Genomic DNA, 27,008 nt, shown 5'->3' on the forward strand with positions numbered 1-27,008 from the left:
CCGCGGCCTTTGTAGACGTCCGACCACAAATCCGCTTTAAGATTTGTTTCCGCGCGCTACTTGAAAAAGAGCGTAGCGGAATGTGCTCCTGCTGCGAACAACGGAGAAAAAAAAAGACCACGCTCTCTAAAGCCGCCGGTCTGGGTAATGCGCTGTCTGAGTCTTGACTGCCACACCATTAAAAGAGCATATGAAAGTGCTGGGGTTCGGTGCCTCCAACAAGGTTAAGAACCAGCGGTCCAGACTGTCTTTGCGTCATCTCCGTAACAGACGATTCTTTTTGAGAGCAACTGGCCTCCCCGCGTTTGGCTCCGACCGTGCCGCGTCGTCACACCTCGCTCGGTACGCCCCGATCGTGCCGGTCGCTTGCGGTTTGCTCGGGAAAAGCGTAGGACTACCGTATGACCGCTACTGACTAAGCCGGGCATCCGGCGCGCGGGGGCTGAGTCGGAGCCGCGGCGCGGAGCGGAGCGGCATGAGTCATGTCCAACAGATGCGTAGCGAGGCTCCTCCGGCGTTTCGGCGCCGGTTGACCCGAGATGGTCGATATCGGACTTGAATAACAACGTCGCGGTGTGACCAATGGCAGAGACGACGGATCGGCCGCCACGCCGGGCCATTTTTGTCTTGCCCTACCTGCATGCGCGACGCACACACGTACGTAGAAGAAAAGCCACCCGCGCGACGTACTATTCAAAAGTTGCTGTGAATTCATTTGAGGATTTTCCACGGAACTTTTCAAACAGCGACGTCGGCCTCAAATGAAAGCAAGTGAATGAATGAGTTTCGTGCGGATGATGAAAACAGATGGCGGTCCCCCTCCCCGCCGAGCGCGCTCCGTCCGGCGGGACGAGCGCTCCCACCCGCCGCCGCCGCCTGGGCTCCCGCTCCCGTACGGCCTAAAGGAAATCCCGTCTTGCGTGGGGTTCCAAAAAAACCTGCGCGTTACAAGGATGCGAAAGGAGTCCGGCGGAAGAATGGCGCACTCTCATCTATGTTTTTCGCCGTACGGAGGAAACCATCTTGGCGATGGCAAACAGCTCGGTAATATGAAGGCAAAGGAAGTCCCTCGGGCGCATTGCAAAGACACGAGGTTGCGCGCACGTGTTTTATATGTGAGGCCAACAAGTGACTGTTCTTTTCGCACAACATTGATGGCATTTTCCCAGTCATATCGTCATGCGGCAAACATGAGCAAGTTCATGCAAAGCGCGCAGCGCCGCTCAACTTTGAGTCCCGCATGAGGATGAAAGTGGCTCTGAATCTTCCCCCATGGGGCTCACTTGCAAGCGCATCTTTACAAAGGGGCAAATAAAAAGATTTACGCGGTTGTTTAATTTCACACTGTAGTGGGCAGGCGCTCGAGGTAAACTGCTATTTGTACACCGGCGCTTAAAAAGTCCACTTTCCATAATATGTCCCCTTTAAGGCGATTTTATACTAGCTTGTCTTTGGAAGATAACAGTAGACTTCACTACTAGGGGGGCTTTTAAGACTCACAAAACGGGAGAAATTTAGAATTGGCGTCGGGAGGCCCAAAACGCAATCGGTCGTCGTCAGTAACCAACCGTGAGCCCCTTGGTATTATTGCGGAAATGGAGCGCGACGTCCTCCGGCGGCCAGGGGAGAGCGCGCTCGTGTTTGTTGGCGCCGGACTTGGCGGCGATGCAAACGACGCTGGCCCTGGAGCGGCGGCCGGGCTGGGGTCACGCCCTCGCTAGCGGCGTGTTAGCCCCACGCGGCGCTGCGACGGTCTTCATTTCGCGACTTTTCTAAATAGCCCGATTTCATCGGCATTAAGTGCGAGCCTCTTAAGTCCGGACTGAAAATCAACGGAGGAGCGATGGCAAGGCACGCGGGTACCGCCGGCCCGGCCGAACTCGGATTTATTCGCAAAGGCTTTTTCAAAGGAGATTCCTATCGATGCCGTCTCCCTCGGCTCGGCTTTCGCACCGCGTCGTCTGGGATTTCGTAACCCTGAAAAACCCCGCGAGAATCCGACGCCGGCGGCTCTTTTTCCGGACCGGAACCATACGGCGCACCTCATGTCGAACTCGCGGTCGCCAATAGACGGGAACACAGCGCGTAAGACAAGGGACGACGCTAAATGCGACACCTCCTGCTGCCCGCAATGAACAAGGCCCACGCTTTGAGTTGCCGCGTCAGCAGGAAATGGCACCGTAACATTTTTACACACGCAAGCAATCTTTGACTTGCGCCTTGCGGTACGGCGAACACGGTGAAAAAAGTCAAAGTAAAGTTTCGCCGCTGAAAACGATGGAATCGCCTTCGCGGTTTAACGAGGCTACGGAAGCTTGATCTTCACCCCCCGAAAAATAAAGGCAAGCCAAGGCGGTTGAGAAGTCTCAGTATCCCCCGGTCGCAGCGGCGGCGGCAGCATTCGCATTTTCACCGAATCGATGATCTCGCGTCGTCCGGCCCTCCGACTGTCGCGGCACCTTAGGGAGCGAGGGCGCCGTACGCCCGCCGCATGCGCGGGCTCTGTCATTCGCGCCGAAACCCCCGGGCGGCAAACGGATCAACCGGAGCGGCCCCTGTTCCGTTTGTTGATATTTCCCCGCCGGTGCCTTTATGAGGCCAAACAAACAAACAAAGGCGCAAAGCCCGCTTGCGTGCGCAGCCTACAAATGAGGAGCTAGCGAGCTGGCTACTTTGCCCGCCCTAGCTTGACATAGCCCAGTGAGCCGCAACCACCGCGCCAGAACCCTTCAACCAGTTGACAAAGTATTACCGTCGCGAGACGATTTCAAAAGCCTTTCAAAACGCACACGCTGAATACCGTCTCGCTTTCTGACGGGAAGAAAATGTTGAACTTTGAGCTTCGCGCTAATGTTTTTTGCTTTTGTGACAGCTGAGCATCATTTACCGCGCAAAAAAACGCCTTTGTGACGGCAAACCCTCCAGATAGCAAAAAAAAAAAAAAACGTACGTTTCGGGGATGAAGTCAAAACCGGCGCTTGTTTGAAGGGTTATGGTTTCTGCGCGCTAGTTTTGCGTAAGCATTAAGCTTTGCCGGATGCGACGGTATAGTTTGCTCTTTGAATATTTGACGGATAGCGTTACGGCGGGCCTCGCACGGGATGGACGGAGCATTGAATTCTGCTTTTTTCGACAGCGGGCCTCTTGCGGGGGACACGGAGAATGCGGAAAGAAAACTTTCAAAATGGTGTTTTCATACATTTGCCGCTTGTTTTTTTACATCGAGCCTTTTCAGCTCATGCGGGTTGTTCTCCATCTAGAAAGCGTTAAACGGGAGTTGAGCGGGCGCAGCCTTGATCCCTTTGCATCAAGAGGGGCAGCCAGAAAAGATGGTGTTTTTAAGCACCGGCGCTCCTCGGCGCTCTCCCGTTGTTTTTGCTTTGAAAAAGAAAAAAAAATCCGCATAAAGGCCTACTCTGCCCTCCGCGCTTGAGCTAGATAAAGGCTTTCTAAAAGGCCGTGAGCTCGCTCGTATAGCGCCCGGCGCGGCCACGGGCGGACGCTCTCAAGCCGTCCGCTGTCGGAACGAAATATTTGTTTTACTAAAAGAAGAAAAAACAACGCAAAAAGCAGAACCCGCACACATTTTGCTTTGACCTTACGCGGAAGAGTGCTTTAGTTTGGCTCCAGCGAATATATTTAGCAACGTGGGCGCAGTCGCTTCCCTATATTGTTCAATGTGGGCGTGTTCTAAAAGGGATTCGTTTAAGCGGCGACTGCTACAGCAGGTATGTAGCGTAAGCGTAATAAGGCATCGGAGGACAGTAGGAATATCAATACAGCAAAGACTTCCGGAAGCGACAGTTGGTCCGCCGTGTCGACCGCCGTCGGAAAAAAAAACAAAACAACTACATTCCGGAAGGTGCGCGTTGCCCGTTCCGCGCGGACTCCGCATCGGACTCAAAGATCCACTGGGAGTCCTTTATGAATAGCCGTGGCGATATCCAGGTTGTTTTCTTTCCTAATTGATTGATTTCCGTACATCTGGCTTTGCTTTTATGACGCGGAAAACGCCGGGCGAGACGGCAACGCTTTTAAGGTCGGGAAGGTCGGAGGGAAGACGCGAGCTCCCGCTCGAGATGGGGAGGCCGGCCTCCGAAACCGCCGACCCGGAAAATCCGCGGGTACCGAGCCCTAAGCCGGCAAAAGCCATTGTTTAGCCCAAATGATGTCCCGGCGGCGGAACTTGATTCATTTCTCGTGTCGGAAGAGCCAGAGGATGCAAAAGAGGGCCCGGGGAGGGAAGGGGCGATAAATCATGCAGGAGAAGCGTTGCCTGAGGGCCCGCCTCCGCCGCCCGTATCTAGCGAGGGGGAGGGAGGGAGAAGGTGAACGGGGGGGGGGGGGCGGCGGCTTTGAGTACACAAGCCAGATAAAGAGAAGCGCGCCGGGCATAAATAGAGAGGCGAGAGGAAGGCGGGAGCCGAGGTGCAGCTGACCGACGAAAGGGGACGGCGGCTACAAGGGACATCTGTCCGCGGCGGCTGCGGCGCAACAAAAAACGAAGGCGAAGTGCAAAAAAATGAGGCAAAGTGCAGTCAAATGCCGCAGGGTGATTGGTTTTCATGGCGGCGCGCTCACTTTATTAGCTTGAGCCATAGACTACAGTCGTAATCTAGCGTTTTTTCTGGTCGCTGACTAAAACGCTCCTCGCTACGAAGAACAGTTGGAAAATAAACATTTTTGTCACACGTTAGCGTCACGAAAGTTTCATTTTTATTATTCAAAGCTTTATTGCGGTTCGGCTGAGAATTGGGTCAGAGTGGCAAAGGTCACGTGACGGAGGGAGGCGGGAAAAGCTATTCAAGTATGTCTTGTGTATTAAACCGAACGTTCCGCCCAATGACTTTCCATTTGGCGCGGAGGCAGGCGCTTTTGATGAGACGCCGTGCGCAGGAAGTCGCTCAACGGATGGAATATATTGTGAAGTCCGGTCCGCGGGGATTCGGCGCTCGTGAAAATGGCCGTGTGGCCAGAGTAGCTGTGCTGAATTGGAGATTAAAAAAAAAAAAAAAAGTGAAATGTTTCTGGATTTCTGGGACAGTAAGTGCCACCAGGACCGCCAAGTCCATGGGGGCACGGCGCCGCCGAGGAAAGGAAATTGCTGTTCCGCCGCGGGTACCATTTAAGAATATCACCTCAGCGCGAAGCGGAGACTGCCGCCAAGGTTTCCCCCCCGTTGAGCGGCCAATTTTAGAGCTACTTCCCGCGTACTGTCAGACGATCGGGAAGCACGTCCTGTCCGTCGCGGCCGCCGATGATAGCGTCAGGCTAAATCCGCGGCGACAAAGGCCCCATCCCGCGACGATATCGGACGCCGGAAATCGCAGGCTCCGAAACCAGTTGAAGCGTTAGCGCAGACGGTCAAAGATGGCCGAGTGCTTTGGGAACGGGCACTTTGGGTTTTTCATTCATACCGTTATCCTCGTTAGGGAGCTTTTCTCCCCTCGAAAGGCGCCTCGTTGCGCTCGAGTGGCAAAGACTGAACCTTCGGAGCACCTTTTCTCCGGACGCCTTACGTGAGGACGAGACGCACGCGCTCTCGAGTCCCTCGCCTGTGACGGACGGCTTTCAAAAGGCGGACGGAAACCTCCGCCTCTCGCTGACCATTATCTTGTCAAAAGGTCACCGCGCTATGACTCATCCACCCACCGCGCGCGCGTGACGACGCAGGAGAGGCGCGGAAAAACAACCCCCAACACGCGTCCTGATTGCTCTCTTCCTATGGTCGGTTTTCAACAAAATGCGAGGCGCGTCCCCTTACCCCAAAAAAAACAGAAAAAATACAGAAGCCGACTGGCTCGCGCGCATGGCAGGATTGGGGGTGCCCCCCAGCGCGCGGGGATTTTTCTTCGGCTGAAGACGGGGCCGCGGGGCCAGGGGCCAGGGGCGCGAGTCGACGGGAACGGAGCAGAACGGGCGCGCGATTTCCGGCGCGTCTTCGACCGCGTCTATCCGCCTGTTCCAGTGTTCGCCTTCATGCACACTCAACGGCTAAGTGCAGCTCGGCTTGACTCGGGATATTAAATATGGATTTTCCTAATAAAGCGCACTTGGCTACTAAAGAGGGCCGTCACGATAACGTCGTCTGAGTGGACACTCTATTAAGCCGCTACCGCGTTCGGATTTGATCTAATCTCCGACCTCGACTCGCGGCCCGAATTCCTACATTTGCTTTGTTTATATTACTGCTCCTATGATTAGCAATCATTGCATTTATTATTAGAGCTATTTCTGAATGATTTGGTGGGGGGTGGTTGAAATTGATTGCATTTAAAAAAAATCCTCAGCATATCTGCAGCTTTTGTTGGTCGTCCAAAGAGAATTGCCAACTGCTCTGAGTAGCGTCAGGGTTGCTAGAAGAATTTCAAGCTTCCGCTTGGAGAATTCTGCAAAGCGATTCAATGTTCAGTGCAAAAGTACATCGGTCGTGGCTGCCCCCCCCCCCCCCCCCCCCCCCGAGACATGATTGCGTCCGTAATTGTTTGACTTCAGAGAGGCCGCCCTTTAATTAATCATCTCAACGGGAAAGCAACATTGATTGAAAAATTGGGAGTTGAAACAAACGTAATTGTCGGACTGACTATCAGAGCAACACAGGGAACTCGCGTTTCGTTCCTTCTGGGATTCGCTTGCTCTGTCCAATTTCTCCAAATATCTCCAAAACGGACAAAGCCTTCCGCGGGACGAAGAGCGGGCGTTCGTGCCGGCTTTCGGCCTGTTGACTTTCATCATTTTTAATATCCTCAAACTGATGAGGGGGACGAGCTGGCTAACGCCCGGTCAGATTAGTCCGAAATCAGCCGCCGATCGCAGCGCCGCGCAGCCGACTAGCAGTCGGAGAGCGCGAGCGGCCGGGCTCCGCCCCCTTTCGCCTTCTTTTCGTTTGCTGCGATCGTTCGACAATTGTATATTTCTTACTATAAGCCTTTTTGGACTTTTGAATTTTTGCAGCTCGTCACACGAGCGGACGGGGAAAACGGATGGGCGGACTAACCCGACGCGACTACACCCAAAGCGGATATTAAAAACACCTCGGTGGAGCGGCGCTTCTCAAACGGCCCGTGACAGGAACCGCCTTTTGTATTTTGAAATTGGGAGCAAATTCGTCGGAACGCGAATGGACTTTGTCCGAATTTGCGGCGGGTACTCGGCTGAAAAAAAAAAAATCGACGTCGGGAGCCGCAAACGACTGAGAAATCTGCTGCCGGCGGGGACAAAAAGGGAACCGGGCGCACGAGGACACTAAAGAGCCGTTGAAAAAGAAGTTGCCGCAGCGGCGGGGAACGCCACACTAGCTTGAGAGCCTCCCTCCTTTTGAACAGGCAGGAGACGCTCATCCGCCGCCAGCAAACATCTCATGACGTGCGTGATATGCCATGACGCCTTGACGCCAGATCGCCGTCAGCGCCCTTTCGTTGGCGCTCCCCTGATAGCGACGCAATGATTGGGGGATGGGGATGGGGCGCGTCCCGCTCCGTCTCGAGAAAATCGACGCATACGAAGTTTCTGCGAACCGGTGATATTTTGGAAAAAGCGAAAGCATTTTACACGAGCCCACTCGCCGCACTGACTAAAAATAAGAACGCTGTCCGTCAAAGTTGTGCAAGTGGAGCTAAAGTGCATCCTTATTAAGAAAAGAAAAAAGCAATAGACGATTGGCAAAGTCTGCTTCGTGGCCCAGAAATCCCACAGGCGACAGAGTAAAGCAAACAGTTGACGGGGCTTGAAGAGGCAAGAGCGAGAGGCCCGGCGCAAGCCGTCCGGTCTTTTCCGCGCCGCCGACATCCGCGCGCTAGAGGAGCCGTCGGGACGTTGCTGCGAGCGCATCAATTTGTAATGGCCGGGATCTGCGGCCGCCTCGCCCGCCGGCCCGTCTCGGGCGGCTCAGCCGCCGTTTGAAAACAGCGTACGCGTGACCCGCTTTCACAACATCTGCCGCCGAGGCTGCGGCGCAAACGCAAAGACGGCTGGAGGTTGCCGCGGCCAGGATGCCGTCCGCCCAGCGCACTGAAACTTTGTAGGCTAGCTGGAAAATGACAAAGGCGCGCTACATTTGAAAAAGGGTCTTGGTAAAAAACTGATGCTGAAAACCGGACCAAAGGGACATTCAGTCCCATTTACTTGAAACATGAAAAGCGAGTGACGCGGGCGTTCCGCGGCTTGGCTGGGAATACGGCGGCCATTTGCCATTTCAATCCGTTTCCTGGACGGCTCATCCTCACTATGCATTTAAAGACCAGCGCGAGAAGCGAACCGACGTGCGTTGGCCTGCTTTTGTGTTTTTTTTTTTTTTACTACGGAAAGACCAGACTTGGAGGGGATGAATCCCACAGTGCCTCGCTCATAAAATAGCTTTCGCTGTTAAAAGAAAATAGCCCGAAGGCAAACATACGCCCTAAAGTGCGGAAAAGCCCGCTGTAGTTTGCCGCGGACCGGAAAAGCCTGCCAACGCTCAAATGATGTACCGGCCTTTAAACCGATCGTACAGAAAGGGCAGTAGCCATGAAAACCATAAACCGCCACCGGCTAATAAATCGCAACATTCTTCATTATTTTTTGCACGATATAATTTCTTAGGAAATGGAAAAGAAATTCGTCCCTCCCGGGTTTGCGCTTTTATTTCTTTATTTTTTCAACATTCCATCGGACTAAAATGCAGGACTAAGGCAGGCCGGATTATAGGGCGCACCTCCACCTATTTTTCCGGCTCTTTCCTGGCGAACTCGAGTTTTGGTTTTTTGGCCCGTATCGATCTGCGGCGCGGGGACATCGTTACAGGTGGCCAACGAGCACATGGGCGGGCTTGCCACAAAACCAGACAAAAGGAGCCTAACCCCAATGGGACGTCGGGGCGGCAAATACGGCGGGCCCAAATTCTGGGCTGAATCGATGGCGGAAGGTTATTGAAAAAAAACAAACAGGGAATCTTTTCTGGCGCCGTGGCAAAACGCGAGATGCGCTCGCAGAATGCCGATGCAGATTTATGAGCGTTCCCTTGGAAGTCAAACTGACAGAAGCGGCAAACTTCTTCATTGAGTGATGCGGCGGAGCTCCCCCCTAATGTAGCCCACACTAATAACGCGGCAAGCACAGCGCGGACGTCCGCCTGATACCAAGACGTAGAAATCATTCATCTTCGCTCGGGCTTTTCGGCCTTTCCTTCCTTTGCGGGGATTTATCCGCGCGCGAAAAAAGACGAGGCGGGAATGCGGAAGGGCCCCTGGCTTCGCTCTTACTCAACGGGTTTTTGACGTCGGCGCGAGGATTGGGATGCCGACGTCTTGGGGTTCGGCTCTCAAAGGAGATACATAACTATGGCGACCGCAGCAGAAAGCTCAATTTGTCGGAAAAACAAATCGTGCAAAAAAAAAAATAGGAAGCGGGGATCACGCTGTGCGCAGGAATAGCAAATGGAGACGGGACCTCGGCTTCGCATCTGACGCTAATGCTTCGCGCTAGCGCCGAGCTGCGTGCTGATAGCCCGTCGACAGATCGGCGTGCATCCATCTAGGGAAGAATAGACGGACACGCAACTACAAATGGAGCCCATAAGCGTTTGCTGTTAGGAGTTGATTTGTATTGGCGCGGCGTTGCCGCAGCCGTTTGAAGGCCGCCAAAGTAAAAGCTCGCCGCCAAAGTAAACGCTTGCCGGCAAAGTCAAAGCTCGCCGCCAAAGTAAAAGCTCGCCGCCAAAGTAAAAGCTCGCCGCCAAAGTAAAAGTTCGCCGCCAAAGTAAAAGCTTGCCGCCTGCGTTTTCACAGCGGCTATTTTGTGGGAGCGCAGGTGAGCGCCCCCGGTCCAAAAACAGCCCAATGCCCTTCGGCTGCAGTTCACCGTCGGCTTGCCTTTTTTTTCCCCCTCTCTTTACAGAGCCGCCCGCGTGGGCCAACCGCACGGTCGCCGAGGAAAAAGCGGGCCGAGCGCCTCGGCGGGGGCGCGTCCGGACGCCTCCCCAAAAAAGTACCGCGCGGCGATAACGGAGACGAGGGAAGGCCGGCGCTAAATGTTCAACACCGGGGGCTAACCATACGCCGCGGCCGCTGCGCAACAAGCTGGAACTTAAGGTGGTCAAAGCCCCATGGGATGTGATCGGCTGCCCCCCGGGCCACAATTTGGACAGCCCTCCCCTAACAGGGAGAAGATTAAAAGCTCGGGCTTATTCGCGCACTGATCGTATGTAGCCCCTCCACTCGCGGTCGGAATAAATGACTATGTATTCTACTGTAATTGCTTTTTGACGGCGTCATAAGAGGCTCTTTTAAATACGGAGGGCATCTTTTTTATGAAGTCACCTGACATTATGGCAGCCATGTGATCCGCCAGCCCTTATCTCCCGTTCACTTTGAACGTAATTCACTTTGAGGCATAATGTGACAAGAGCGGCTGTCATGCATTTTCATCTCTTATTTAACGCGCACTTACTGCTTATATATGGCCTTCATCAATTATTTAGGGGGCACTCTTCAAATGCCGGCGTGGTAATTAATCTCCCAAGCAGCCGACTGCCCTATTTGCAACGGTTACTGCCGGGCTATTTTTCTTTCCAATAAACAGGAAGCCTTCTTTTTTTTCTTCCTCTCTCTTTGCAAGTTCTCGAATGTCTCGCGCGCACGTCGAGTATTTCCTCGACGTTGCTTTCATTATTATCCACTTGCTCCTCCATCATCTCTCCTCCTGTCCTCAGTTTGACGCGTGGCAGGTGCAATTTTGCGGCAGAACGCGCTTTGAACGGCGCGCGGCGGCCAGCGCGCGGCGCGGGCGGCCACCAAAGACAAGATTGTTTGGGAGGGATTGGTATTAATGAGTTCATAAACGGGATTTTCAAAATGCCAAGCTCAAAGGGCAACGAGGCAAAAGGGAACCGGGAGCGGAGAAGACCGTGTCCAATGAGCAATTCGGGGTATCTGCGGCATCGTTTCCCGCATTAGGAGGTGGCGGGAAGGAATTGGGTTTTTCTTCAAAGTGCTTAACGAGACTGAGAAACGCATTATCTGTGAAAGGTATCCCGCCCAGTAGTGACTTTTTAGTCCTGTGCTCAAACAAAGAGAGAAAAAAAAAGAGGGGTTTTCAAGACAACAGATGGTGAGTTCATTTAACACTTGAATATTGGCTGCATCTGCGCGTAATTAACTAAAAACACCGGTGAGATAGCATTACGTGGCCTGGTGGCGTCGGCGGCGTCTAAACCCCATTTAATTGGATTGCATAGATGTGTTGTGTCCACGCAAAAAGTGTGAAACGCGGTCTAAACGCGGGGCAAGAAAAGTGAGCGCGCCGCCAAAGGAAAGCAGCAATTGCCGGTCCCATTGGAAGGACGGCGAGAGAAATCCGGGGCCATTTAAGCCATTTCAAGTTTGGGTTTTCCCCTACACATTGTATGTATATTGTATGTATCGCGGCCGTTCGCAGTTGCGAAGCTTTGTTCGCTGGGTGAAAAGGGAACGGGCCGACGGTATATATCAAAGCCCCGATTTAGATCGCTTAAACGGCGCATTGGCTGAAGCGTAAGGGGAACGCCGATGGGCCCCGCTTCGATCGCTTGCGGCTTACCGTCGGTGACGCGGCTGACAAAACCCGGCGGGCTGGCGCGAGGGGACAAAAAGGCAGCGTAATAGATTGAGCGCGCCGGCCCGCCGGACGGCTGTGATAAATAGCGGCCGGCCCCGATGCGGCGCGCTGCGGGATACAGCTCATTCGCCCGGCCAAAGATGTACGTGTACCGGGAGATGAGCGGCCGTAGCGGCGCGCCCCGTAAAACTCTCTTCCGACACGCTGGCGTTACGAACGGCGTGAGAAACGAAAGCGCGTTCTCCCATTCCGACGACCCAGCGAAAGGGGTTTCGTTCGACAATAAAGAGCCTTTCTTTGACTATTTACAGTATACGCGGGGCGGTTTTGCGCGGTATATGAGCTGCCGCGACGCTCGCCATAGGGCGCAGACGTGGAAACTAGCCAAGTCAATACTTGGAGTCATTTCATAAACTCGTCGATAAAACGGTGTCGGCGCGCTGCATCCTGGTTCTCCGAGGAGACCGGCGTTTTCTTCCTGATGCTTAAGGTGCAAATGGCTTTTCCAAGGGGACTCCATTCTTTTCTGCTAAAGGGTCGCATATAACAAAGTCGGCGTGTCTGTCGTTCGCTTCGGCTCATTTTAACATTCCAGGTTTCGTTCGTGAAAAATGGACCTCATAAACTGCCGCGCGAAATCGGGTTTGGTCGCGATTCTCAGATGCTCTTTTCGCTACATCTCGCCGGACTCAAAATTGAAGACTGGAGCAGGTTGATTTTTGTTGTTATTCTATTTGCCTTTCCTTTTAACGGGGATTAAATCAGGACGTGCGCTGACGGGGGGGGGGGACGGGACGTACCCCTCCAAAAGAGTGGACAAAGAGTGGCCTACTGAGGCCTATTGAGTTACTAGCACCGCCGCTAACCCAAACGGCATATTTGCGGCCACTCGTGTGGCCCCGGGAATCCGGTTCTGGACTCTTTCTGTTTTCATTCAAATGTATTTTTTGGGGATAGGTTTGCATTTGCTGAACTTTGGTTCAGCGGGTGACAAACCCGCGACATGTGGTTTAGTCAGCCCTCCGTTAACGAGCCAATCGTTGATCGGATGAGGAAAAAGCCCTCGTTCCACGCGGCGGCCATTATTTACTTGATGACGAAGAGGATTAGCGTCATGGGCAGCTTGTTTCACGATGAACTACAACCCAACTTTGTCATCTTTCCACGTAAACGCACCTTGGTCTCAGCTACGAGACGGTCGTCAGCGCTATCAGCCAAATTGCAATTGTTTTTTTGTTTTTTTCAATAACAGTCCAATTGCTCAATGATTCCCTTTTGCCATCTGCGCTGCCAGATGAGACATGGACAAGAAATGACTTGGAACAAAGTGAGCATTATCCATCACCTCCAACACATTTTGAGCAATACCTTTTGACGGTCCTCCCCCTCCCCCCGGCAAACAGAGAGCATGTGCGCAAGCGACGCGGCGCGGAGCGGTCCGGAGTGTCTGCGTGACCCGCTACGTATCCCGTGGTAACGCGCAAGAATGAAAAGCTTTCTTCCCGGCCTGCTCGGATCCTGACAACCAGGAAGCGTCCAATCCATGAACGTGGAGCCCCTCCCCGTCAGCCTCGGCGCAGGATGGCGGAAAAACCCGGCGCGGCGGAACAGGAGCCGACCGCGGCGTATCGTCTCGGACGCGTCGCCCCGTTTCTCAAATGACTCGGCAGAATTGACCGCAAGCTCCTTCCCGGGACGATCTCCATAGAGCCAAAGTGCAAAAGTGCCTCCCGAAAGAGAACCTTTGCTTGTTTTCTTTAGCCGGGGATGGCACTCCCCCGGTGCCTCAGATACGACACGTTTTCATCTGGGTGAATTTTCAGCTCCCTTTCAACGGTTTGATGCGAAAGGCCTTTTTGGATGGGCTCAACTTTACACATTAAAACAATCCGCTGCGTGCAAAGTAGCGCTAAATTTGCGTTTAAATCGATGAATCAAATTATTTTTGAAATGAAAAAGTCATGGCCCCTTCTCCAAGTCTGTTGGTGCCCAATTTGCGATCCGATTCTAGCATGATGAATTTGTCCTTTGGGACGGATTCCAAGAACTACGTGAGCTTCATGCGAAACTTTGATTGACCTCTGACTGTTTTGGAAGAGCAAGCAAAAAATACATTTGCTACGCGATGGCAACTAGTTGGACTCTGAGGGGAATCGCGGAAGTATAAATACCCATCAAATATTCATTATATGGGGTGCCTCAACGGTAACTATATTTTGAAGGCATCCGTGCATGGCTTTCACGCCTCCCCCTTAAAAACACGGCCGATTCGAACGATGAGCTCATCGGCATCGGGCGCGCGGAAAAATATGCGGGACGCCGGCTCCAACGCCGGCTGGAACGCCGGCTGGAACGCCGGCTCCGACGCCTGGTATCGGAGGAGCCCCCGCAACCACCAGGACAAACCGAGCCGCCTCCGGAAAGGCGCGTGGAACTTCATTCGAAAGCGTAACTCGCGCCGCGCCCATCGCGCTTTCAGAGAGGACGGAGGAAGAAGCGGGCGCGGGCTTCAGACGGGGGTCGGCGGCCGTAGCTAACGGTCCCGAGCGGCGGAGCTGGCTGGTGTCGCCGTTACCTGCTGTTCCCCGCTCCTCTTTGCTTGAGCGCCTTATTATCTTCCAGATGCCAGCATTTTCCCCCCAGAGTGTTTTTTTCTTTCTTTTTTCATAAACCTCAGCAGTCGTATGAATCGCAAGGGTCGGCTCGCTTTTCGGGCGCCCCGTACCGGATGGAGCCGGGATGCGCTCGGCACGCTCCGCCGACTCGCTTCGCTTCCCCCTTCCCCGCCTGCTCCAATTACCGTGAGAGCAGAACATCTGCCGCGGCGTTAGCGGGTACCATTCATTCAAAAGCGCGGGCAAAAGTCGGCGGCGGACGGGAGGGGGTCTCCGGGTCCCGGCAAGCGTTGACGGAGCGTTAATGCCCCAAGAAAAAAAATAGATACTCTGCCGGTGAACCGATGCAACTCTGGCCAAAAGGTGGACTGCATCCGTTACCGGTCCGGAAGATTTTTTCCCGTCCGTCGGGGCCGCCAGCAACAAAAGTCTGCGATTCGCTTTTTCGGTGAATCAAATTTCAAAGTGTTGAGAAGCTGAAATTTGGACACATTTTCATCGGAGAGGCCTCTAAACAATTACCGACTGCCAAAAATCCTTTTTGTCCCCTTGACGCCGCCGTCCTATTTTTGAACCACGACAAAGCAAAGAAGGTCCTCAGGACTCGTATTAGGGACGGGGTCATGAAAACCGTTCCGACGAGCGTTTGTTCCTCCCCTGAGACCCCAGCACTATTCTCGCCCCCGCCGCTTATCCGGCCGGCGGCCCGTTGCGTTTGTTTCCGTGAACCTTTGCCCGTCTTGGCATTCGAACCGCCATTTTTTTTTCCCCCCTCAAGAGCTTACCTCCATCTGTTTCTATCTCGCGCGTCATTAGTTCGACGAGAAAGGGTTTCCGCTCGGAAACTTTTATCGCGGGGTAGCGGCGCATCATTTTTGCGCCTTCTTTTATGTTAGCGGCCTGCAGCTTTATCAGGAGCGTGTCCCGAATAGTCCAATCACCGAATAGTTGGCCATTCGTACTTTATCTATGAAGTCCCGTATGATATTTGATGACAAAATGAAACGGTGACGGAAATGTTGCACGTAATCAAACGTCTTGTCATTTTCCATGCCGCAGACAAAAACAAATAAAGCAACAAGCCCGCGAATTGTCGTGAAAGTTTCATGATGGCGTATGACGTTCAAATTTCACGAAAACAACATGAATCCAAATTGATTCAAGCAAAACTAATTCAAATGGAAATAAATTAGCTCCCTCAGCCTTGCGTTCATTTAAACATGATTAGAAGAGAATTGTTTATTTATCAACAGACACAAATCAAAGTTGCATTCTGCCGCATATGTAAATGAGGACTTTTAAATTACAATCAAATAATTAGGATGCGAATTTCCGAGGAACGTATCCATTCCCTTACTCGGAAGAACGGTCACGACCGTGCGCCCTCTCCGATTCATTCGAAGGGAAAAGATGATCGGAAAACACGGGAGGTTTGCATTTAACTTCTTTTCATTTCGGTTGGTTTTATTTAGTGGAGTCGGCCGAAGGCCCGCTCGCCAGCCAGTCCCGGGGCACCAAACGGGCGCCAAAGCCACTCGTCGCCGTACGCGCCCAGGAAATAACGTATGAGGGGATCATAAATATGCCCCACTTGATTTCAAAAACATGAAAGGGGGGAAGCGGGCCGGGCGTCGGGGGATGGCACGGTCGGGGCGCGCAAAGTTCAAATACGGAATGCGCTTTTAGCCATGCTTGCTGAGGGCGCTCTCTAGTGGTCATTTCCAGTAGCATTTGCTCGCATTTATCCGTAGGGCAGTCGCTGTCAAACTGTTAAAAGGCGACGGTCATTCCTAAAAGTAATCGAGTCAAGGCCCAGCCCCTGTTTTTTATTTATTTTTTTGATAATCTACTCAGAGTGAAAAAACTAAACGGTGGCGCAGATTGTCGCGCGTGAGCTTCAAAGTGGATATTTGAAGTTTCCTATCGTCAGAGGCAACTTGCCCGACTTGGTCAACTTTGCCTCAAGCAGCCTTACTTGCATTATTTCATAAAAGGGGTTTATTATTTCAGTGTGCGTTTTGGGACTAACTTCTTGACTCGTTCGCCGACAGCCCAGTTAAACTGGATCTTAATGCATCAGACGGAGATCGGAGGATAAAGAATATGTGCCTGTGAATTCTACTGCCGGAAAGCGTAATAAACATGAAATCTCGACCCGGTGTTTTATCCGGTCGGCGTTCGTGACCGTTGTTGTTTGAACGAAAGGATGGCGGCGCATGTATAAACTGTACGGGTTTGCCACGCTGACGGAAAGGCTGCCGGCGGAGGGCCGAAGCGCCATCCGTCAGGCGGCCCGGGTCATCAATCTGCAGCTAACGCTGCTCCGCTCAGCCCGCCCGTGCTCGCTACCTTGCTTTTTCAGATAAGGCGCCCACACTCGCTATATAGATGCAAGGCGCGCTTTTATCAAATGCTGATTCCCCTCGACTCGTTTCTTGGACCGCCGATGAGTCGGACGAGCAGTAAACCATCAAAACGTTCGGGTCAACGTTGATCGTTTTCCGGAATAGCTGGCGGTATGCGGAGGAAATAGCCGAGAAATGGCTATACTTCATTTTTACGTAGCTTTTAAACATTTACCCAGGCACAATTTTGGACTTGGCGTGACTGTAGTGCGCATAACTGTGAGGCAAGCGCGCAAAGTCTTTCTCTGTTGCATGTCCGTGCGCCGAGCAACGCTGGGATTGCATTCTTTTGCTGCAAACTACTGATTAAAGGGTAGGCGCAATCCGCAGAGAAGAGGGCGCGCGTCGGTGGGCTGACAGATGGTACCCGGGGACGCGGCTCATTTGCCACTTGTCAATTATCAATCGCGCGCGCCAAAGACGAGAACGATTGAACGGGAAGCGCCGTTCAAGCGGCTGGTGTCTTGACGGGTCCGAGGCCCGCAGGGACAGTCAGGGAAAACGCGCAGCGGAGATGGCTGACGGGAGCAAGACTCAGCAGAAAGAATAAAAAAAAACAAACAAAAAGCTCGGGGGAAGGGGATTCAAAGGCACGGCGCCGTCAAGAGGGAAGTGACTGTTAAATAGGGCCCTACGACGGTGACGTTGGTTTTATCTCCGTCGGCATAATACGACACGCCAGCGGAATGGGCTTTCAGTTGAAGTATGAGGTCATTTTGTCTTCATATTACTTTTGGATCTCATCCAGCCTGCAGGTGTTACTTATTCGGGAAAAGGAATTACTATGCGCACGGTCATAATTGATATTGGACAACACGCGAAGGCTTTAAGAAAACGCGAGCGAGCACGCCGCGGTGAGCCAAACGGGTTGGGGCCGACTCATAACGCGGGCCAGTGGATGAATAGCAAGGAGTTCGGTCAGACGATACTCGCTCAAAGGCGACAGGAATCCGGGGATTTGAGCAGGTTCGAAAACATAACTCAAGCATATTCCCGAACCTCTTCCGTCATTTCTTTTCAACCGTCGAACGTGACATGAAATAACAATCTGAACAATCTAAACAATCGGAAATAACCATCTTCAATGATTTCTGAAAAGGACGCCTACCTTCATTGGCTTTCATCTTACTTGAAGAACGGGAACGCTTTCCTCTGGCCTTTGCATTTTGTGAGCTTTTGCCATACGGGAGGAAGGACCTGAGAAGAGAAGGAATCATCGTAAGCGTCTATTGCCGATGTTCGCAATGGCTTTTATTTTCTCTCACGCGGAACACCGTGAAAAGTACTTACAACAATATTTACAATTAACATTTACAGCATTGGAGCTACACAGTGAATTCCCAAAGATAACGAACGCCGTGCCCCCCCCCCCCCACCCAAAAAATTCTCCCACAGCCTCGCCCGCAACCGACGTCGTCCAGAACGTGATCAAACACGCCGAGCGCAAAACCGAACCCAAATACATAGCCATAATAATAAATTCGCGTGAAGGCCACGCGTTTGTGTCGCCATGGCAACAGACGATAACAGCACCGGCGCCGGCTGCACCGGGTCATCCGCATCATTATTAGAATTGCTAATAACACCGCCACTAATAACACAGCATTTGTTCGGTCGCGTTTACGTGAGTAAGACAAATGAATTGCACTTGGCAAATTTGGAAGGGATGAAATTGGCACCAAACTTTAACAAATAATGTTGAAAGTCGTTCGCGTCATCGTTACACAATTGTCAAATGATTAGAAATGCTCAAAAGCCAAGCGAGGACACGGCCATTTCAACGAAGCTTTGATGATGGCCGCCGCCGCGAGCCGCGTCGCCTTTAAAAGTGACCGCGTGTCGGCCGGCCAATCACAAAGTGGATCCGTGAGGCCGGAAGTCCCGTTTCGTTTCACGCTGCGGGAGGAAGGCGGCGGGAGCCGAGGCGGCTTAAAGACATTTGGAAAAACGCTCGAGGGAGTCCTCCGCGCGTTGCCCGCGGGCACCTGGGATAGGCGCCGGCGAGCCAGCCATCTACGACTGAGGACAACGGATGCGCGGGATGTGAACCAATTTAGCCCTCTGGATTGCGGTTTAAGATGCTATCCAATCGTAGGCTACGAAAGATTTCAACAAGACTTAGATGCGCTCTTGACAACACTCATTCCGGACACCCTCATTTACGCACGCGCCATAGCACACTACCCTGTCACATGGCGCACCGATACAATCAATCCGTCTTGCGCACTACACTACGGTATATTCGTTCGGACAAATGGATGGGACGCAGCCTGCTGGCCCGTCTTATTGCATTTACGTTCAAACGCTGTCAGGCCGTGCGCGCGTGCGAGACTGCGGGAATCTCAACTGTCAATGCGAAGGCCAGGATGAGGACCGCCGGCAAACGAGAGGCGAGCGGACGACCCGACGGCTTTCCCGCTCGGGGGCGCCTCGGCGGCAACGCCGACCCTTCGATCCGCATCTGACATTTTGCACGGATTGAACGCCGCGCCAATGAAAAGGCCAAACGCCTTCAGACAATCGGGGAGGTTTTGTTCACTTGGCAAGATGAAAACGAACGGACGCTACCTTCCGTTATACGTGGCGACGGATCGACTCGCTAGACCGCCGCTCGTACTTGCGGCGCTTCAAGGCTTTCCGCACAGGGAAATGGGACATTTTCCTTTTCGCGTTAAGAGCAAAAAAATTGCAACGTGGATCCGATTATCACCGAATGGCATAGTATGCCTTCAGTTGCTTGAGTATTCCACGGACGCGCATTGCTTGAGGCGGTTTTATGGCGACGGGACAGAAACGAAGCACATGCTGTTTTGACCTCGCTGAATAAATGACAGTAGATATCACTTTATTTCTAGTAGTTCCAAAGTCTCAGAAATGGGACAATATCATTGCGCTTTTTGTTTCAAAAATGCCCCGCGTTAGGCGTGCGGCAACTGGCCGCGCGTTCAACGTCACTGATAAAATATGGATTTGAAAATGTTGATACTTCTCAAAGGTACATACTTACGGATGGCAAAATAAGCCAAACGGATGCTTTTCACTTTCCCCTTAGAGCGGCGCGGCGCGGATACGAGAGGGGAAAAGAACGGAACTAATTGTGCCGACAACTAACGAGCGTACGGGACACGGGTGGACGGGCGGCCGATTGGCCGGAACGGGGTACGGCTGACCGCGCGCAGGTGGGCCGGCGGGCGGGGAATGGACTGACTAATCGGACGTCTCTCCTTAGCCCGCTTGCGCGCGTCTGGCAAGGCGCCCCCTTTCAGCTTGTTTAACACCGGGGCTTTTCCGCTTGACCTATTCCGCCAGACCGCATCAAAATGAGCTAGCTGCGGCCGGCTCCGCCAGGAGCAAAACATTGCTGGGAGAAGATGACATTTCTCACAATTCCCAAATCGCAAACGCCGCGCGTATTGGGGAAGTTGGACCATACCGGAAAAAAAAAAGGCTTGGGGATCGGTAGATAAAAACACTCCGCCTCCGCAATTGTTGCAAGCGGGGGCGTGTAGCTAGCCTATTGAGTTTAGGTCATGAGGTCGGCTGACGCCACCGACCGTAACGTCAGACACAAGCGTACCATTTTTTTGCCAAAGCGTCCTGGCATACGCAACTTACTCCGGCTATCGGAGGCCGCGCCGACCGGGTCGACAATCGCCGACTCGGCTGAGCGAAGGCCGTTTTGGATGACGGCTTCATCGTTTCGGGATCTCCTTTGTCCAAATGCTCAAAATGCTAGCCTCTCGCCAGTGTCAATTTGAAATCAAGTTTGAGTGAAGAAAACCGCTACACTGTACTACACTGTACAAGAAGTGAAAGAGAAAAACCTAACAACAGGCGGTGGGATAGGGACTACGTACTTGAGAAGGGCTCAATTACGGACCTGTCGGACGGTGACCGACTTCCAAGCGCGCCCCGAAAGCGCTACTGATAATCCGCGGCCAGACCGACAGCCATTCTCGCTTGCCGGGTCTTCTGCGAATCGACGCCGAGTGTGCTGGCGCACTCCTCACATCCGCTCGCCAAAAACGCAAAGCGCCGCTAAGCCTCCGCGCTCTTATTACCGGCGCCAACTAGCGGCCGCCTTGTTACGGGTGTCGAAAGCGGCAAAACCGCACCGGTGCCACCGCCGGCCGGCCACGGATTGGACAGAAAAAGCAGCGACCTTTGCGTTGCTTGTTTTTGCTTTTCTCGCACCATTGGCGACCGCGCAAGCCCGCTGCCGTCACTTGTTAGAGGTTCGCCAAAGGCTAGAATTTTGCAATTCTTTCATGACCGCAACATGTCAGAAGAGGCTAGAATTCTTTTCCCCACAAACATATATATATATATATATATATATATATATATATATATATAAACCTTCCCTAGCAAATGCTGAAATATAGAACAGCTATAATTGGATGCTATACATATGCACATACATATAGAGCCCTCCACGAGATGCGTAGCAAACAACCAAAGCGTAATCACAATTCCCACGGAAGGAAATACACAGATGAGCATCATGAGCATTAAATCCGAATATCTATTCCCGGGACGTTTGCTGGGGAAGGTGAGAGGGGAAACAAGCAATTGAGACGGATGAAAGCCGCTCCGGTGTGCGCGGCGGCGACAGCGCGGCGGCGGGCGGGCGGGCGGGCGGGCGGGGGCTTGTTGGTAGAAGGTCGGGCCACCTCATTACGCTGATGGAGTTCACATTATTTCAGTGTCACATCCAGGCCGGAGGAATCAGAAAGCGCATTATTTGCCTCGGTCCCCGCTGATCAGCTCCATTCATCAACGGCGGCGAGCTGGGCGCGCATCATTGATTTCAATTATGAGCGCGCCCGCTTGTGTCATGCCACTTCATGTCTTTTTGTGCTCCATTTGCTAGGAAAAGCAAAATAGCGTGTTTAGCCCTCACCAAAAAAAACTCAATCAACAACATACCTTGTGTTGAATCAAAGCTAAAAGGCCCCCGCAGCCATTTACCAAGTCGAAAACGCCTTTGAATCGCGAGAGTCGCTGTCAAAAGTACGGCTCTGACGCCCGGGTGTCCTGCGGCGCACGGTTTGAGCCAATCCGCGACCCCCGGCGCGCTAGCTTCCGGCAAAGAAAAAGAGACGGTGACGCCGGGTCCCAATCGCCGGTAACGGACGGAGAGATTTTCGGCCCGGTCCGGAAAGGTCGGCTGCGAGGCCGGATCGGAAAGAAGCTTTTGGCGAGGGGCTCCGCGAAGCTTTTGGCGAGGGGCTTTGCCAAGCTTTCGGCGAGGGGCTTTGCCAAGCTTTTGGCGAGGGGCTTTGCCAAGCTCTGGGTTCTTGTGGCAAGCCCGAGCGGCCCTTGAAAAAGCGGCGACGCCACGGCGACGCAAATCCATATCGTAGAAGCTTTTGACCTTGGCGCGGGCGTTGACAGATGTCAATTAAGAGCGGGAAACATTTGCCAGCGCGGCGAGTAAGACGTGCCTCGGGGCGCCGGCTTCCCGTTAGTGCTGAGCGATCCCATTACGTATTGATTGCGCTTTACGAGGGGGAGATAATGAGCCGGCGCGCACAAATACACAATTGATTGATGCGATTATCTTTTGTTTGTTTTCCGACTGTTGTCGCGCCCTCGTGCAAAAATACGAGGCCGCTACTGAAGAAACGGCAATTTGAAGAAGAGGTTCGGCTGTGGCGGCGACGGATTTCCTTTCGTCTGCGCGTCTATCTGAAAGGGTGTGACATGTGGGCCTTATCGTAGACCGCGCGGCTCCTCCGCCTTGGACTTTTGCACGCAGTTTGGCCTCATTGTTTACCTGTCGGGCTACCAAGTTAAGTGAAACTCTTGTGGGTTTTTTTTTCTTTTCTAATCAACCTGTCGTATGCACAAGCAGCAAAGAGAGCGAGGGGCTAACCTACATTCAGCGGGGATGCAGATGGAAATTGCCACTGAATAATAATCATGAGATTCCTCCAGAGGAACGGCAAAACAAAAACGCCTGCCTCGCTCGCTATACCCGCTGACATTGACATGCTTTATTTATTTCCCGTGGTTTTTTTTGCATTCAATAATTATAGCAATTATACTCGATTAATCTCCCGGTGTTTTTCAGCACACAAGCGTAACGTTACGATATTTTCTTATAGGATTCGTTCTGGCGCATATACTTACAAAATTGCTTCCTAGGTATAAAAGTGTATCATAAAATGCACATTGCTTATTTTTCTTCTCGTGCCGTGAAATACAATCAAGTAGAGAGACGTGGGCGCCGTGATTCCATGCTGAAATGCAAATTGACCGCGTTCGTTCTGGTGCGCGCGCCTTGGCCACCAGGGGTCAGCGTAACTAAAAATGTTTTACGACTAAGCGACCTAACGGGACAGTGTGCGAGATTTAGACCGTTTTTCGTTACGGACAGCAGGAGGCGCTGCATTTAACACCCCCCCCCAATGCATTAACATTTCACGATAACGTGGCCTACGATTATATTTAAAACAGAAAAACACATTCATTTGCAAGTTTTTGAAATTTGGCAAGCGTTTATTCCTTTTAATGAAAAAAATCTTACACGCTGTCCCTTAAAGGCATGGCTTTTGAAATGGAGTCAATATAAACAAGTTAGCATGATGATCCAACAAATTTGCTCTTATTTTGATAAGAAGACTGTGGTTTCTGTCACTGCGTTAAAAAGCGTTGGATTAGGATTGCCGATAGTGGCCGATATTCGCCGGCGGCTCGGAGGCTTTAATCAGGTTAGCTGGCGAGGTGGGCGGAACTGTCAGCGGCGGCCGTGACGGGACGTCACCTTGCCGGGAAGATTCCCTTTGACGAGGCCCCGTTTCCATTCCGTCGCCGAACTCGGCTTTAGGGTTTGAGCGCGCCGCGTTACAATCATATCAAATACATCTTTAGGAAGAAAATGTCTGCCTTTTTTTTATTGGCGGGAGTGCATCGATGCGATCCCGGCGTCGGAATCAGTCGTGTGCGGAGGAAGCCAGACTGGGACTGAAGAAAAAAAGGGCAGCGATACTGGGACACCGATACCGCTTTCAAATCAAAGGCGCCGTTCATTAGAAACGGACGACGCTGGCATTGTCAAATCGCAGCATCCCATCTGTAGCACCGTCTTTTTTTCTGGGGGGTACCAAAGGTTTGGTACGCTATTGAATATAATGAACGCTATGCTTTATGGCGTTTGCCAGTTTAAAGTGGCAAATCGCCGCATTCAGAAAGCGGATGCCGCTCGGGCCTTCACATACACCAACAGGGCGTTAAAAAGGCCGTTCGAGTCCATATGTCCAGTATGGAAGGGAGAGCCCCGTCCTTAAGCGCCGGCCATCGATTGGAGCGCGAGCGCGGCAATTATGGGCCAATTAAGGGGGGGATTAGGCGGCGGAATCCGCCTTGACATTTACACAAACTTGCATCGGCATACTAATTCCCGCTAATAGAATGGATGATATTCTGGGCGGCCTCAACAAATGTCCATCTGGGAGCATAAATATGCAGTGAGGAACGGGCGCCGTTTATTTGGCGGTGTGGGCGCATTCTTACAGTTGTAAACATGACATTTGGCCAGCCGCTCGTTTATTCCGGAGTATGCCAAATGCGCGCCGTATCTAATTAGGAATTGGTACTGGCTGCAGAAAAATCTCAGAGCTGGCGTTTCCTCTGTATTCTCAACCTATACAACGCACATACTGTGTACATCTTTACTGTACGTGCAGTATGTGTACACAGACCGATGCGTTTAAATGTCCATATTCCTGGAATATTATACCCACGTACACGCAGACATATCTACATACATACATTATATATATATATATATATATATATATATATATATATATATATACACACATATATTATATACACACATACATACATATATACGTACATATATATATATATATACATATTTACATACATACATACTTATATATCTACGTCTACATATATACATACACACCTTTTTAACAGTAATCGTGTAGGTTTTCTTTATAACACAAAGCAGAAAAAGAACATTCTAATTAACGGAGTGTCCTTAAACGCATCACACGTTATAGCGCACATATGCTAACCCGTAAACTCGCGCCAGAACCACGGCAACACGACCGAACAAATAACGCGAAACATATCATGAAAAGTCAAATAAAACAAAGAGGAGAACATTACCTGTAACACAGTGTGGCAACCGGTACTGGTGAGACAGTTTCAACCAACTGTACAGAAGCGACAGGTCAACCACTCCAACGTCGACGACTAAACACTGCTTTTATAACCGACGTGAAATAAACCGGTGGGTTCATAACAAGTGAGAAAACTATCCGAACACACTACACATTAGCATATGAACCCCAAATTGAAATAATAGGACAATTGCGCATTCATCCGGACCACCGACGATGCGACTAACTAGCACGCTCTCCTCGCAGCACTAACCACATGCTGCCGGCCGGCCCGCTACAGGTACTACACCGTGCCGTTACGTCACTTCCGCGATCATTTCATAATGCAAGGAACGCTTCTTTACACGCATACATACATAAACCTACACAGACAGATAGATGTGTGTGTACGGGTGCATTTAGAACATACGTATATTGTGCACATATATTTTATTTTGAGTCATTCAAAAATTAAACAAAATCTCATTCAAACCTATATGGCATACAGATTTCATTTTTTGTCAACCTCATTTAAATTGACCCGTCCCCATCGAATTTATTGTACATAAACAATTTTAATTAAAATGAGCGACTTTCCATACACATTTAATAATTTTTGACATCACCTTAAATAATCTGTCCCATCTGATTCATTGTAAATACTTATTTCAAATTCAAATGAGCTACTTCATGACTCCCCCCCCCCCCCCCCCCCCCCCCCCTCATTTTTAGAGCCAACTGAGACCCGTCCCGTCAGAGAGAAGTAACTTTATGTGACCCGATCGGAGCACGTCTCTTTTTTTCCGCATCATTATGGATTTGAGTCACGCGCTCCTCCCTCGCTTGAATCTAGCGTCGGTGACCCCCATTTGCATAACGCGCTCTATAAGTGCCACTTCCTCTGAGCGCAAAGCGGACGTGAAGCAAAGAAAAAGTTCCTTGAGTTGTTTTCTGAACCCTAACCCCCCCCCCAGAGCAAATAAAACATTATTCACACAAGTCAATTTGTCATCCCAGAAAAACAAGAGCAGGACGGCGCCGCTTCCCAAAGCGCATCTCTTAATTGATCGCGTTACACACGCAATTTCACTTCGCATCGGAGGCAATTTAACGGCTGGTGAATACGGCGCGATCGGGGCGTCGCTTCGGTGAATATTTCCTGCTGGGGCGGGAACAAAAGAGAAACATCGGGGAGACGCTAAAGCGTAAAAGGTGACCTTCGTAGAACGAGCCGGAACGACTTGAAGCCGCGGGTCGGGGTAATGACGGCGGGCGTCATTTCCTCACTCGGCCTCGCTCTTCCATTCCATTCCATTCCGGCCCGACGCGCCCACGTGCCGGGCCTCGGGGCTCTCGGCTGTATATGGTTTATCGGAAAACGACTGACATCGGAGAATCCCGCTTTTCAAAGTTGCGAAGCGGGATCCCTCGCCGAGACCAGTACGTCCCGCTGAAACTCGCCTGCCAAGCCGGGAGCAAGTTAGCTTTTGGCAAAACGACCTCGCCGGTTTGAGGCGGGAGCGCGCCGGGCTCGGTTCGTCACCTCCGGCCCGTGTCCACGCGACGAGGGGCGGCGGGAAGACGCTCGGCGTTTGCGCGGACGGCCCGCGGCGATTACGGGGAGAGCGAGTGGCCCCTCGCGCCCGTTATCGGCGCCGGAGCTCGGAAAAACAATTACGGACGGGCTCCCGGGACGAGCGAGGCGATCGATGACACGCCCGGCGACTGCGGCGCTCCGATTGTCGACTACGCCATCGGCGCGCGTGACGGCAGCCAAGAAATACGGACGTTGCCGAGGGAGTATAATTACAGGTCAAAGTCATTTCACGCTCGGCCTGAATGTTTAGATGGTCAATAACATACACTGGTTTTGCCAAGTTAGTCTCTTATAAGCTCTTGCGGGGGTTTCATTGGGTACATAAAAAAGGAATTAAAATGGCCATTTACTTATCCGAGGAACTTAAGGGTAAACATTTCCAGTTAAGCGTGAGAAGAAAAGAAGAGAGAAGAAAACAGATGATGTTACGCCATCCGGAGCTCGTTATTCTATTCGCCAGTACGGGCGAGCGGCCGGCCTCGAGTGTTGGAGCGCGTCCCCGTCCCCTGCTACTTTCCCGCATTTAATTAGATGAAGATTCACAACGCTTGCTCTCCGCACCTCTCTCAAGCAGCTGCCTCCCAAGGTCCGCGGATAAATGGCCAACGGCTGGAAAAAAAGGAGGAAAAAAAGGAGGATGGAGCGCTCTGTCTGCTTGATGTATGGGACTATCTACCTCAGACAC

General features: G+C 51.9%; 1 protein-coding gene across 2 annotated transcripts in view; it reads right to left on the reverse strand.

The window, feature by feature from the left end:
- LOC148405212 (xylosyl- and glucuronyltransferase LARGE1) overlaps positions 1 to 27,008 on the reverse strand; it is a 53,871-nt gene that overhangs the window by 24,798 nt on the left and 2,065 nt on the right. The window contains exons 1-2 of one of the 2 annotated variants that reach the window (XM_088406872.1): positions 24,734 to 25,022; positions 17,700 to 17,788 (exon numbers count right to left, since the gene is read on the reverse strand). The gene's annotated coding sequence lies outside the window, so the exon portion shown is untranslated. Of the gene's footprint in view, positions 1 to 17,699; positions 17,789 to 24,733; positions 25,023 to 27,008 lie in introns of those variants that run through there. The other variant, XM_088406871.1, reaches the window with a different exon arrangement.

This window comes from Hippichthys cyanospilos, chromosome 22 (genome assembly GCF_059441005.1).
Source record: "Hippichthys cyanospilos isolate Australia breed blue-spotted pipefish chromosome 22, RoL_Hcya_1.0, whole genome shotgun sequence".
Taxonomy (NCBI): domain Eukaryota; kingdom Metazoa; phylum Chordata; class Actinopteri; order Syngnathiformes; family Syngnathidae; genus Hippichthys; species Hippichthys cyanospilos.